A 12,583-nucleotide genomic window follows, 5' to 3' on the forward strand; every position below is an offset into this window, starting at 1 on the left:
CTGCTCAGTTACAGCACTAAAGCAACACACCAAGGCATGAAGTGAACTGGATTTAATAGGTCATGGTTTTCATCTCACCCTCACTTTAGCATGAGAACAGTAGCAGAGGACTGGGCACTGTCTCGTACGTTTCTTTTGTTTGAGGTTTGTGTTTGGAAATTCTGAGCGGCTCCTTTTCTCCAAGGTCAGGGCTCTACCTTTTGCAATGAGCTTAGAACAAAGCCTGTTTCATGGAAATCTGTGCCTCTTACAAATCTAATACCTGATTTTTTTACATGCTTTAATTCCTTTCTCAGAGCCAGATTTCACCTGTAATGATGTTTATCTCTTATTTAATTAGGAAATACACTGGGGCAGGAAAATGTAGCCCTGTGCTAGTAATCTCTCCCAGAGGTTAACACTTGACTTCAATGGCAAGGCATATACCCTCCAGAGCTGAGGGCTGTTGGGGCTGGAGTTTTGGCACCTAACGGAATTATTTAAACTGAACAGATCAAAGGGTAGAAACTGAGCAAAGGGATTCTGCTATTAAAAGACTGATGGATTGCCTCATTCGCCTACAAAAAAGCAGGCCTTCAGTGAGCACCACAGGAAAGTCATTCCAGTACAGTGTGAAAATCCGACAGAATTACTGAATGAATGGCCCTTTTACAGTCGTGGGACCTAAAATAAAGCCTACAGCTGTGCAGCCAGGAACTTCTCTGTATAGCAGCAAAAAAACACAGGACAATTCAGGGCACCGTTCCATGCCAGGCTTAATCCAGTCTAACAGTGGACTGGCATCCATATATCTTGTCTCCAAATAAATTTGTTTCCCGTCGGATCGGTGAGTCGCATTCCACGGAGGCAATGAATGATTAAATCTAATGTGGGGAAAGGGTGAGGGACGTGTCAATGGAGTTAAGAGAGGAAAGGAAACAGAATTAAACCATCACTTTTAGCAGCTACATGCAGTTTGATGAAATTAAGCACAACATGAAACTGTGCCTTCAGAGAGCTTGGGTAAACTGGAGATAAATTAGAAAAAAATAATTGGAAGTTCCTTGCTGTGAGGAGTAAGTAGTACAGTGCACTTCTGAGGTATCTGTGCCAAGGAGAGCAATGTTTGAGTGTGTGCTTGTGAAGAATTAATTCTCTCAAAAATGAGGACTTACCTGTATCAGACTTGGTTATTTCCAGTTGGATTTTTTGCAAATATCTGAACTGTTTGGGCAGTTTACTTTTCATTTCCTATCTGCTTAGGCTGACCTTGGTGTACATCTGCAACAGCTGCTTCTGAGTTTCCTCGATTTGATTTTTACAGACGGTGAACGTTAACCCATTCCAGTAGTAAACAAGCAGAAGCAACAGCTCAGGCAACCTTTTAATGTCCTGTCTGCAGTCCTTTTCTTCATCTTCTTCGTTCGTTCCTTTTCCTGACCATTCTTGCAATCTAAAAGACCATCGCTGTTCAGTCCTTGTGCCATCTTTTCCTCGTGGCACTCTGGGGTAGCAGAGTTCTTTTATGATTCTGCTTTTTTTTCGTGCAGAGGGACAGTGCGATCCATTTGAGCCCTCCATCCATCTGGTGCAGCACACACAGTATTTGACATTGGGGCAGGTTTGTAAGTAGAGCGCTGAGAGCAATTAACATTTGAATTAAAGCTACCTGCGGATAACAACAGGTGATTACCCTATTTAACAGCTGTTAAGTGGTGTTATTTGCCAGCTATAGACCACAGACCGAGTGAATTGTATGCATACAAATGGGAGTTACTGTGCATGCAAATGGGCGGCATTAATTAAATAATGTATTTTTTAAATTGCACTTGTGATGGGTAGGTGTTGGGTCAAAACAGGTAACTGGTAGCAAAATGAAGGTTTTACAATGTAGGGCTCGACATCATTAAGGTTAAAAAGCAATGTATGTTTTTGCAACCAGTGGTGTTTTTCTTTTTTTCCAGAAGTAAAATAAAAAAGCGACCAGCAAAGCTTGCTATTTACACTGATTGAGCCTCTGGCAAACAGAAAATAGTGAGAAACTAAAGCACGTTAAGATTCTATTCTCCTGTTTTAGCTCTGTTTCCAACAAGGCTTAATCAGCCTCGGTGCTCTGGAAGGCACAAGGCACTCCCATGGTACGTGCCCGCTCGCTCCTCGCATATGTGGAAGAGCTCTCTGCGAACTCGCTCCCTTCTGCGCTGGGATGGATGAATGTGTTTTTTGGAACATTTGCTTAGCAGATGGCTGTGCAACAACCTCTTAAATCCATGTGGGGTCTGTCCCATGGTTGCGCTTCTTGTATTGTTGCAGGATATCTGACTGAGGCTGCCCGCACCTTTTTCAGCACACATTCTCGTTTGCTGAAAAGCTCTTCCTGCGATCTCCTTCTCCAAGGGCACGGATTTTCAGTGCCTTTTTAAGACCTCCCAAGGCATCTGAAGGGAATCTGTCCTCTGAGAAAGGCTGATTAGATTTCTGCCTTAAGTATTTGCTTGCACTCCTGAAACTAAATGATTTTATCGATGCTGATTGGTGTCATTGCTGCTCCAGAGCTGTCTGAATTTTGTGTGAGTGCAACTGTTATAAATTACAGGATGAATTTAAATGTTTCCCTATGGCATAATTATCTATTCAGTTAAATGCTCCCACGATTTGCACGTGTGTGCATTCACTTTGAGTTACTGTGAAGTCCAATTCATATACATAGAGGCATAGGCATTCCATACTCACTTCCAGGGTGCTGGAATGCGACGTCAGTTCTACTGCTTAGAATGTGTGGCTGTAGATTTCTTACTAATGAGAGATGTCCAATTAAGTCACTTAGTGGACTATGTATTTGAACTGAAATTAAATGCCTATTAACCCTCTGATGTTAGCCAACTGTAGGCTGCATGCAGCCAGGAAATGATTATGCTGACAATCTTATTTAACTTGAATTTGATGTGGGTTGGAAATGAATCCGTTTCTTTTAAGAAGTTGCTAATGACTCACAGAAGTTTTAGTTAAAGGACTGCAGCCCTCAGTCGTGGTTACAGTGCATGAGACCTGGGCTGATCACAAATAAGCCGTCTGCTATTGAAACAGTTAGCTGAATAAAGATCAGTGGGGGTTGGATCCATAAAACCTTCAAGTATGTCTTCTCACCAGTGTTATCCAGGGGTCGTTGTTCTCCTCTCCTAACCTGAGGCCGGAGACCGACTCAACTAACTTGTGGGCGGGCTGACTTAACACACCAGCCTGTACACTGCTCATCTTTTCTTCACTTAAGTAGGAAATTACATATTTTCTGTGGTTAGTTTCCTGCCACAAGTACCTTGAGAAGCCACTTCTTCCAAACAGAAGTTTGCTGCCAGTAAGTATTTATTTAAGTATTCTTAAGTCGCCAGCCCTAAAGTAATGCCAAATTCTACATTGGTATGGGCTTCTGCTCAGATTGTGCTGAGCTTGTGCCCTAGCCAAGCTCAAATAGCTTTCTTTACTTTTAAACCACAAGATACTGCACTGTGTGTGCATTATGCTTGCAATTAGTGGGCAAGCATCTTAATTTGTCTCAAGATCAATACGAAAAGCAATGTGCATGCTTTTCCCTTTCCTTCCATGGTGGGCGATCAGTATCTTGGATGAACAGATATAGGATGAGCAGCAGCGTCAGGGGAAGAGTTGGGCATACAGCACAGGGGCTAGCTCAGTGAGGGAGCCTCTAATACCAATTCTGAAAGGAGAAAGCCCCAGGAAAGCATTGCTGAAGCAGCTCTCTGCAGAGAGCATATGGCATGTGGCCCCACATCGTGCTGCAGGAAGGGGAGATCGGCTGAATTCTGCCCTTCTGCTTCCTTCCTCCTGTTACTCCGTATCCAGTGGGATTATTTCACACAACACAAATCCAAATGTGTCTATTTGAATATAACCAACCGAAGTATAGAGAGAGATCTAGTTTTTTTTTTCTTTTTAATTAAAAAGGAATAGTTTAAAGCGCAGAGAGCATAATGTAGAGATGACAGCATGTTCTTGACCACCAACAGGCTTTATCTTGGATATCTGCTGAATCACAATGCCTGAAGTGAGAATTTGTGTTCTTTATTCAGCAGGAAAAGGCATTTGTATCAAGTTGTGGGAGACAGAGCAACTTTGAAATCCAATATGTTATACAGCAAAGTAATTTGAAATCTTTTTTTAGAGTGTAGGATTGTAACAGTGACTAATAACTCTTGTGAAAATTGTAGTTTAAATAAACCACAAGTCCACATGACCTACAAACGTACAAAATTAATTCATAAGCGTAGCTGTTACTTAATTATGACATTAAGCTCTACAGGAAATTATAGTATGTTGTAAATATTTTGATTTGCTCTCTGTTTTTGTGTTTTGCAGTGACATACCAATCTATCAGGACTAAAATATAGAAAATGCAAATGCACATTAACTAACAGATTACTAATATATGAAAGAAATATGGAAATTGTGGTACTTTATTAGAGCTGCAAATCTTTTTTTCATTTGTGTGGCCTGAAAATCTAATAAATAAAGGATGAAAGAAACTTCATTTAATTAAGCTACTGCATTGTAATGCTAGCACTATTGATAGAATAGCTATTTAACAACATCGTAATGAATGTTCCATTGTCACAGCCTGGGAAGGTGTAATGCAGTGGTTGAAGGCCACGTTATTTCTTTGCTTTTCTCGTTGTTACTTTTAAACACTGTTTAATATCAGTCATGTTGGTGTTCAGTTATTTCCAATTTATTACAGAAAAAAACACTGCCGTGAATTTTTTGTTACTTAAGAAGTACTATCCTGATCAGTTTAAAAGGCAAGAAAATAAACCATATTTAGCCATTATTATTTCTTTCATAATGCTGGGGGTAGTACTAAATTAACTAAGTCACAAATTCATATAGATTTTTGTCGTCATAAAACCCATGAAGCCAGCACAGAAAGCCCTAGAAATTTTTTCTCAGATAGCTACTAATAATAATTTACAGTTGTTTATTCAGAAAGCCATTGCAAACGGTGATGGGTGAGGAGGACTCAGGTGGGATTTTTTTTATGTTCATGTGCCACTGGTATGTGTTCTCGGGACTTGCCAGGCGTGTTGTCATCTTGTCTAAACTGACCAGGGAGTTCCAGATATGCATCAGAGCTCTAATCCCATCTCTACACGTTCTTCCTTCCTGCTCTCTGCTTGTTCTGCTTCTGATGCACCACACTTGCTCTGCCCAGCAGTGAGGTATTTGCTATTGATGCTCATGCTAGATATGGCTATCAGTGTAGGTCTTTGCCAAAAGAGAACAAATGGTGAAATAAAACAACTATGAAGCAACCATGACTTGGACATTCAGCATATTTCTGACGTGCAGGACTATATTAAAAGTCATTGCTATTATAACTATCCTTTGAGTAGTGTAAGCTAGTCATGATATGTAGCTGTTAATTCTTGTTGCATTAGGTTTGTATGGGAGTGTGGTAGATAGAAAGAGAGGATTGTTCCTGTGTAGCTTTTACATTTTTGAACTCCATAGAGGCCACTGTTTAAATAAAATCTAAGCCAAGCTGGGCAAAGTGCTTTGGTGTTCCCTGTTGAAACCTCCCCGAATCCTTAAGCCATCAGCTTTTGTGGTTCACTGACTACCTGAATGAATTATTTTCAACTGATTTGGCACATCTTCAGAAGAACAGATGGTCCCATCTTTACTGAAAAAACAATAACTGCAGCAACAACAAAATAATCTGTGATTCTGCCTGGAAACTCCTTAACTACAAGGGAGAGTTTGATGACCATCTTACATTTCTGACAATTATCTCACGGAAGAAATACATTTAACAAGAAAATCACATTATAATTTAGTAGGCAAAGTATCACATCTGTGGAACAGTTGTTTGAGGTTGCAGGGAGACTAAACTGCTATGCGTGAGTTTCTAATAGGACCTCCCCTACAATACAGCAGCAGGGAAGAGAGAAATTATGAAGATATGATGTTGAGAGACTGCTTTATCGGGGCTAAAAATAAGCTTATCTGCATTATGTAGAAAAGCATAGAAGAAGAAAATGGGAACTAAAGATAGGGAAGCACAGTGTTGTGATCAAGAATAAGAACAAGGGATTTCAAATAGCCAAAGTTGTCTGCATCACCATGGAACATCTCCAGAATAGCTTTTAATGGCTGTGGTCCAGGAGTTCTTGTTAGAAAGAGGTAATCCAGTACCCCTTAGGAATGGGATTCCCCTGAACTTGCTTCTTAATTTCTATTATTTCAGCAAAGGAAAAGCAATATAATGGATGAAGTAATTTACTTCAATTACTGAACAGGAGGTAATTAGGTATATGGGGAAGATTGAAAAGAGGGAGAAAGCAGTAGTGCTCACTGTATTAAATACACACTTTCTTGGATAGTTTTTCAGGATGATATTACAAAGGTGACATTTATTAAAAAGAAAACCTTTCCCTGTGCAGTCTGGTTGTCAAATATTAATATGAAATTGGATTATTTTTACTGTTAGTATTTTAAAATTGTAAGCAAGTTTTCCAGGATGCTAACGTATAGCAGAAGAGATATGTTTCTCCATGAAGGCCTATGCCGGTGTTAGTTTTCTGCCTTTCACAGAGTGATCTAATTGTTGGGAGTATGACACACAAGAAATGTTTGGGGAGCTGCTTTAACCACTGAGTTGCTGTACTTCTGCCTTTTCAGCTGCTCTCAGATGAGGCTGTCCTCTGAAATCACTGTTCAGTAGGATGGGAAAAGGATCTCGCTGAAATACAGCGTGCTGCAAACTTAGGCCCTGAACATCTGTCAGAGTGGGTGAACAGCTGGAATCCAGCTGCGGCCACTGTTGCTCTTATAATTCATGGATCATACCAAGTCCTGTGGGATGCTCCTGATGGAAAGCACTTTAGTTGTAGGTTAATATATTGCCCTCAGCCTGCAGCCCGGGTCCCTGCTCAGTGAGGGTTACGACTGCTGTTTACGCAGTGGCAGCAATAACCAGGATGCATGGAAGCGCACTGCGGTTCTAAATAATGATATTTGCTAAGTACACACTCAGTGGCACCCTGCTATTGAACTGACTGATTTCTGATGGCCACTTTACCCCGATCCATCAAGATCATTGTTGGCACTTGCTTATATAGGACTGTTGTTTCTTCCCATGTGGAAAAAAAAATGATGGCAACAATTAGCAATCAGCAAACAGCCTATGGGTTTGATTACAGACGCAGGTATGTTGTTGAAATAATTTGTGTGCTGAACAGAGTAATTTTATTTTGCTCAAGTGCTGCTTAAATATACCTTACATTCAAATGTTCCTTGGGGGAAAAAGCCATTACATGAGAAAGAGAATTCCATTTGTTCTCAGCTAGATCGATACAGCTCATCTGCTTACATGGCTCTAAGTAGGATGTGTGGGGTAATGTACGTTGGGGATAAGTCCTCTTTGTGAATACTGCATGACCGGACTTCTTTTTTCTTAATTAGTTCATACTTAATTACTATGCTATGAGGCCAACGTTTAATCTTAGTTTAAGAATCTGTTTTTCTGTGGTTTGTTTAGGAAAGATTAAGATAGGTATTTAATGTGTGGGACTTGAACAAAAAGGTTTTTCCAGCACATCATAAAAAAGGTGATGCAAAATAAAATGTCTTTTTTTCTCCTTTTATGTTCAATGGCTGACAGTTCTTAGGTCTGTAATTCGTATATTCTCTTTTCTGACATCTTTCTCACATCTCTAAATGAATTGTAACTCTCAACTATTTTGTTGTCCATCAGAGTTGAATAACAGAAATTGCACCGATTGCCAACTTGATTTCAGTGCTGCCTGTTCTGTCATTCTCAGCTCAGCCTCAGATTTAGGATCCTTAAGTGGGAGATGTACCTTTGGTAAATGCTGACTTTGTCACTGTTAGACAACATTTTATTATATGCCTTAGGTTTTATGGGCTTTGATGTTTCGTGTTGACTTAGTGGGAAATAAGAAGAAAATTCAAAACAAGTTGCAGTTGGAGCTGTAGAATGGCTTTGTTGTGGACTTCTGCACATTTCAAAGCCCTTTCATTAGCTGAACTTTTTTTTTTCTTTTGCTATTCTTTTTTTAAGCATTAAAAAAGCCATCTGTGCACGTGCAAGGATTTTCCATAGTGCTTTGCCTGTTCTGTCCTCTCTCCAGAACTGTCAGGCTCTGGATGTTTGTTCCTTGCAAATGAGAACTGGAGGAAAGAATTTTGGCTGGGAAGGATTTGTATCAGCAGCCGAGCCAGGGCAATGGGATGTGTGCTGTTTTATGTCCTGTGGCTGGATAAGCTTATCTGTGTAGATGCGCGATGTCCTGCTGTGCCATCAGATGATGCTGATAAACACATCAGTGTGATGACATGGCTGTTTTCTGCTCAGCACAGAGGGCTACTCCCAAAGAGGCAGCAGAAGCTCAGGCTGCTGTCACCAGGACCTTGTAATATTTTCTAAAGTCATCTTCTGCTACATTTCTTTTTCTTCCCTGGAAGTGAGGAGTTCTTACCATGGTTCTCATCAGCGATATTTCACATGAAAAGAAAGGTCTAGTAACTTGCTTCCTCTTACCCTTTCCACAACTCGTTGCTTGAGCTGTATGGGCTTTTCAGTTATTGCCGGTGTTTTCGTGTCTTGAGCCAATTTCTGTTATAACGTGGGGTCGTATTTCAGCAATTAATTGGGTCAGTTCCATGTGTTATGTGATATTTTGTCCAGATATAAAACGGGGCATTGACGTTGCAGAAGAATAGCAGATAAATTTTAAAGATGTGTATGTACGTGCAGGAAGCTTCAGGAATCTCATATGGAGATCACATATAACTTGCAATATTACAGCTTCTTTGCTGAAGGAACCAGAGGGTAAGAAGGTAGGGACTTCCTTTGATGGATACTGCTGCTTCACCCAGGTCTGCCTTATTTGTGTCTTGCTTAATTAGTTTGTATTTAAATCTCTTGGAGCAAAGTGTTCCTGGCTGCACATTGAGATCCTGCTGGAGGACTGTGGGCCCTTTATGGCTCCAGCAGTGATAACTGGTTTTGGTATGACTTCTTTGTTAATTTTTTTTTTTTTGAGTGAAAGTGAGCAGATTAAAGACCACAACTGAGATGTTTACAGTTGCAACATGGTGAACAAACAGATAAGGTAATTTTCCTCCTTCTGCTAGTTACCAAAGCAACACTATAAAGATACTTTTAATTTAGTTTAGTGCTATGAAGATTAAAGCTTAATTAAAAAGCTGATATTAAAAAAAAAAAAAATTAAAACACTGGAACAGCATAGGAAAAATTGAAAGACGTAATTATGGTCCAGTGAACACTTATCACTTATTATGAAGCTTTGGAGCAGAGGTATTTTTTTCCTCTCAATTGAGAGTAATTTTATTCTGATCGTAAACTGGAATGACCAGAACAACCTAGGATCATGGCTGTTTATAAATTAATAAGGACAGTTGGAAGGAATGTGTTATTCTCCCCATAAAATACAGCACAGTGAGATATTCTTTGCTAGTCCACTTCTTTAAAAATCTCTCACACAGCAGGCAGGGTGACAGGCGTTGTGAGGACAGAAAAAAGGCTGTCTTCCTGTATTTCACATGGCTTGCATAGAAATTCAGTTATATAATATTGAAAGACATGTTACTTTCAAATTCATTATATAACCTTTATGAATTGGAAGTGGTCAGATCTTCAAGTGGGGACAGTCTTTTTGTTCATAGAATCATAGAATGGCCTGGGTCGAGAAGGACCACAATGATCATCGAGTTTCAACCCCCCTGCTATGTGCAGGGTCGCCAACCACCAGACCAGACTGCCCAGAGCCACATCCAGCCTGGCCTTGAATGCCTCCAGGGATGGGGCATCCACAGCCTCCTTGGGCAACCTGTTCCAGCGAACAGGTTGAACAGGTCATCAACAGACCTACACCTATGTGCACAGGGTTGAAAGATAGGTAGGGGTCTGGGAGTGCCATCATCATCCTCACGAGTTTAACATCGTTTTTGAGAGATCCTGTTTGCCCGGCATCAGGCACATCAAGACATGAGATGATATTCTTTCACTGCAAGATTCCAAGTAGTAATCTCTGTTCATGACAAAGCAAGAGTGCTAGGGAAATTAGCTTCAGTTTATTAGCTCTGTTGAGAGCTGTGTTGCTGGTTTCTCCAAGAACTCGCTCATAAGGTACGATCTGTTATCCTAGAGAAGCGACTCCAAAAGCCATTCAGCTAAATATGCCCTTTCACTGACTTCCTCTGTTCATCTTGCATTTTAAACCCACCTGTGACTGTACACAGCATATTATTCCTGTGCAGTCATTAGCTGAATTAGTCATTTAGCCTTTCATCAAAGCAGCATTACATGTATTACAATATTGTAATGACTACTGTGGGTGCTCAGTCCTGTGACTTCTTGCCCCGGGATGCTGAGAAAGCTGAAAGGTTATTGGGCTTCAAGGACAACCTTATGGAAATAAATCCAGTGAGGCTGCTGACCAGAGTAGAAACTGCCTGCCCAGGATGTCTGTGAAGTCTAAATGGCTGGAGGCTGGGGAGTGCCTGGCTGGAGTATTTCATCCCTGTCTGCCCTGTTCTGAGACTCTTTTGTAGCTGTCTTGTTTTGTCCATTGCTGGAGACAAGATATTGCATTACCTGGAGCTTTGGTCAGGCTTCAGGTAATGGAGGCTTCTTATCAAGCACTTCTGGCAAAATATCTATATTCAAATTTAAGAATATTATTTTCTTTCTTTTTTTTTCCTAATCAAAACATAAGTGAATTTTCTGCTTTCCAGGCTAGCATGTATGTATGAGCTCCACCAGGCAGGCCTACAACTGATGCTTTTTCTAGGCTAAATTTCTGACTGTGTTATCTAAGCTGTTAAGAATCTTCGTGGTGTAAATATCTCTGGTGATGTTCCTGCAAAACTGAAAAAAATCTCAAACTTTTAGCACAAGCAGTGCTTCAGGAAACTCCCACACACCCCAGCTTGGATCACTCTTTCAGGAACCATAGATTATGGCACATTAAAGGTTATGTAATTTAATATCAGGCAAGAGCATGTGCAGTTAAAAACTACAATCGCTGTCTTAAGAACTTTTCTTCACAAAGACTTATTAGCATCTAATATCTGCTTACAGGAAAAAAAGCCATGTAAATGTATTCTAGTCAGCCACTGTACAACTTCCCCTGGCAGTGACTTGGGCTATTTATGTGTGTGACTGCATTGTCTTCACTAAACTTTAAAAAAAATAAGAATTTCCATAGTAACCACTGCATCACACAACAAAGACACGTATACACCACTTAGATCCTTAACAAGACAGGGCCCTGGATGAAATACAGCCTTTATTTGTTGTCTTATTTCTTTTTTCTAGCGTGATATTCTTAGTAAAATCTTTATTTGTTGCTTTTTTTTTTTAGAAATTCTAATTTTACATTAAAAAGCAGCTTACAAATAGCATGTCTAAAATAGCACAGTTCTGATACAAAGCTGTTAACTTAGAGAGCCATTCATGCAGATGTGAGCACTGAGCTGTAAGAAAAGAGAGAGACTGGGTGTGAGGTGACAGCAGTCTCTAGTTCTGTCTTTGTGTTATTTCTGCTAGATGCTACTTTGCTATATTTCATTTTTTATCACAGTAGAGTGGTAAGGTCGCAGAAAGGTCACAGAGTTGGATTCTTAAAAAATATATGGATGTGTATCGTTAAACTTTCCAACTGAAAATGTGGAAAAAGTGGAGGCTGTTATATTTGTCTCTAACTTTTTTTAATGAAACTGACCTTATTCACACAAGAGCACGTCACTTTAGTAATACTCCTTGTTCCTCTTCCTTCTGTTACAGGCAGCACTCAGCTCCCAGACCTGCACTGTGATCCATCTGTCCTGCAGAGAACTGGCTCTGCTTCTTACAAGTGCCACATAACACCTGGAGGGCTATGGTGAGTAGCATCAGAGGGATACAGTATTTTTCTTTTTTTGATTCAAAATCTAAAGCAAAAAGAAAATATCATACCTGACATCTGGGGGAAATTTGATCTTCTGATTGCTTCTGGACTGAGGAGCTGCGAGCTGTGCCTGCAACTGCAGCATGTGGCTGTGGGCCTTCTGGCACATCGTGCAAAGGTTCTGGTAGAGGCTGCCTGTTGGTATAGAACTGATGATGTTAGATTTGCTTTCCCAGTGAAATAAGCAGAGGTGGAGACTCTTGCCCTCCCTCCACACTGTGGAAATGCTTCATTTTTTGGCAAGCAGAGCTGCTTGCCAATATTTAGCCCTCAGCAGTTCTTTATGATTGAGTTATAAAACCTGGAAATATGAGTTTATAATGAAAATGCCAACACCACATTAAAAAGAGCAGGAGCAGTGAGCACTGCTGTAATGATATTCTTTACTTTGGTTTTAATTCTTTCTCTGGACCAGCTCTGCTTCCTTCAGTGCTGGAGGTGAGAATTGTTCTCAGTACCTGCTGCTCTGAGCGTGGCATGCGTGGGTGTGCAGGGTGCAGACTCCCAGAGGGGCTGTCCCAGCACACAGCCAGTTTTTGTGCTGCATCATTCCAAGAGGGAGAGCAACAATCTAAGGGATGGGATGCAGTTATCAT

General features: G+C 40.5%; 1 long non-coding RNA gene across 1 annotated transcript in view; it reads left to right on the plus strand.

Moving 5' to 3' along the window:
- LOC107054117 overlaps positions 1-12,583 on the plus strand; it is a 102,129-nt gene that overhangs the window by 45,689 nt on the left and 43,857 nt on the right. Inside the window, exon 3 of the long non-coding RNA XR_006930994.1 lies at positions 11,825-11,921. This is a non-coding gene — a long non-coding RNA (uncharacterized LOC107054117). The remainder of the gene's footprint in view (positions 1-11,824; positions 11,922-12,583) is intronic.

This window comes from Gallus gallus, chromosome 9 (genome assembly GCF_016699485.2).
Source record: "Gallus gallus isolate bGalGal1 chromosome 9, bGalGal1.mat.broiler.GRCg7b, whole genome shotgun sequence".
In the NCBI taxonomy this organism is placed as follows: Eukaryota; Metazoa; Chordata; class Aves; order Galliformes; family Phasianidae; genus Gallus; species Gallus gallus.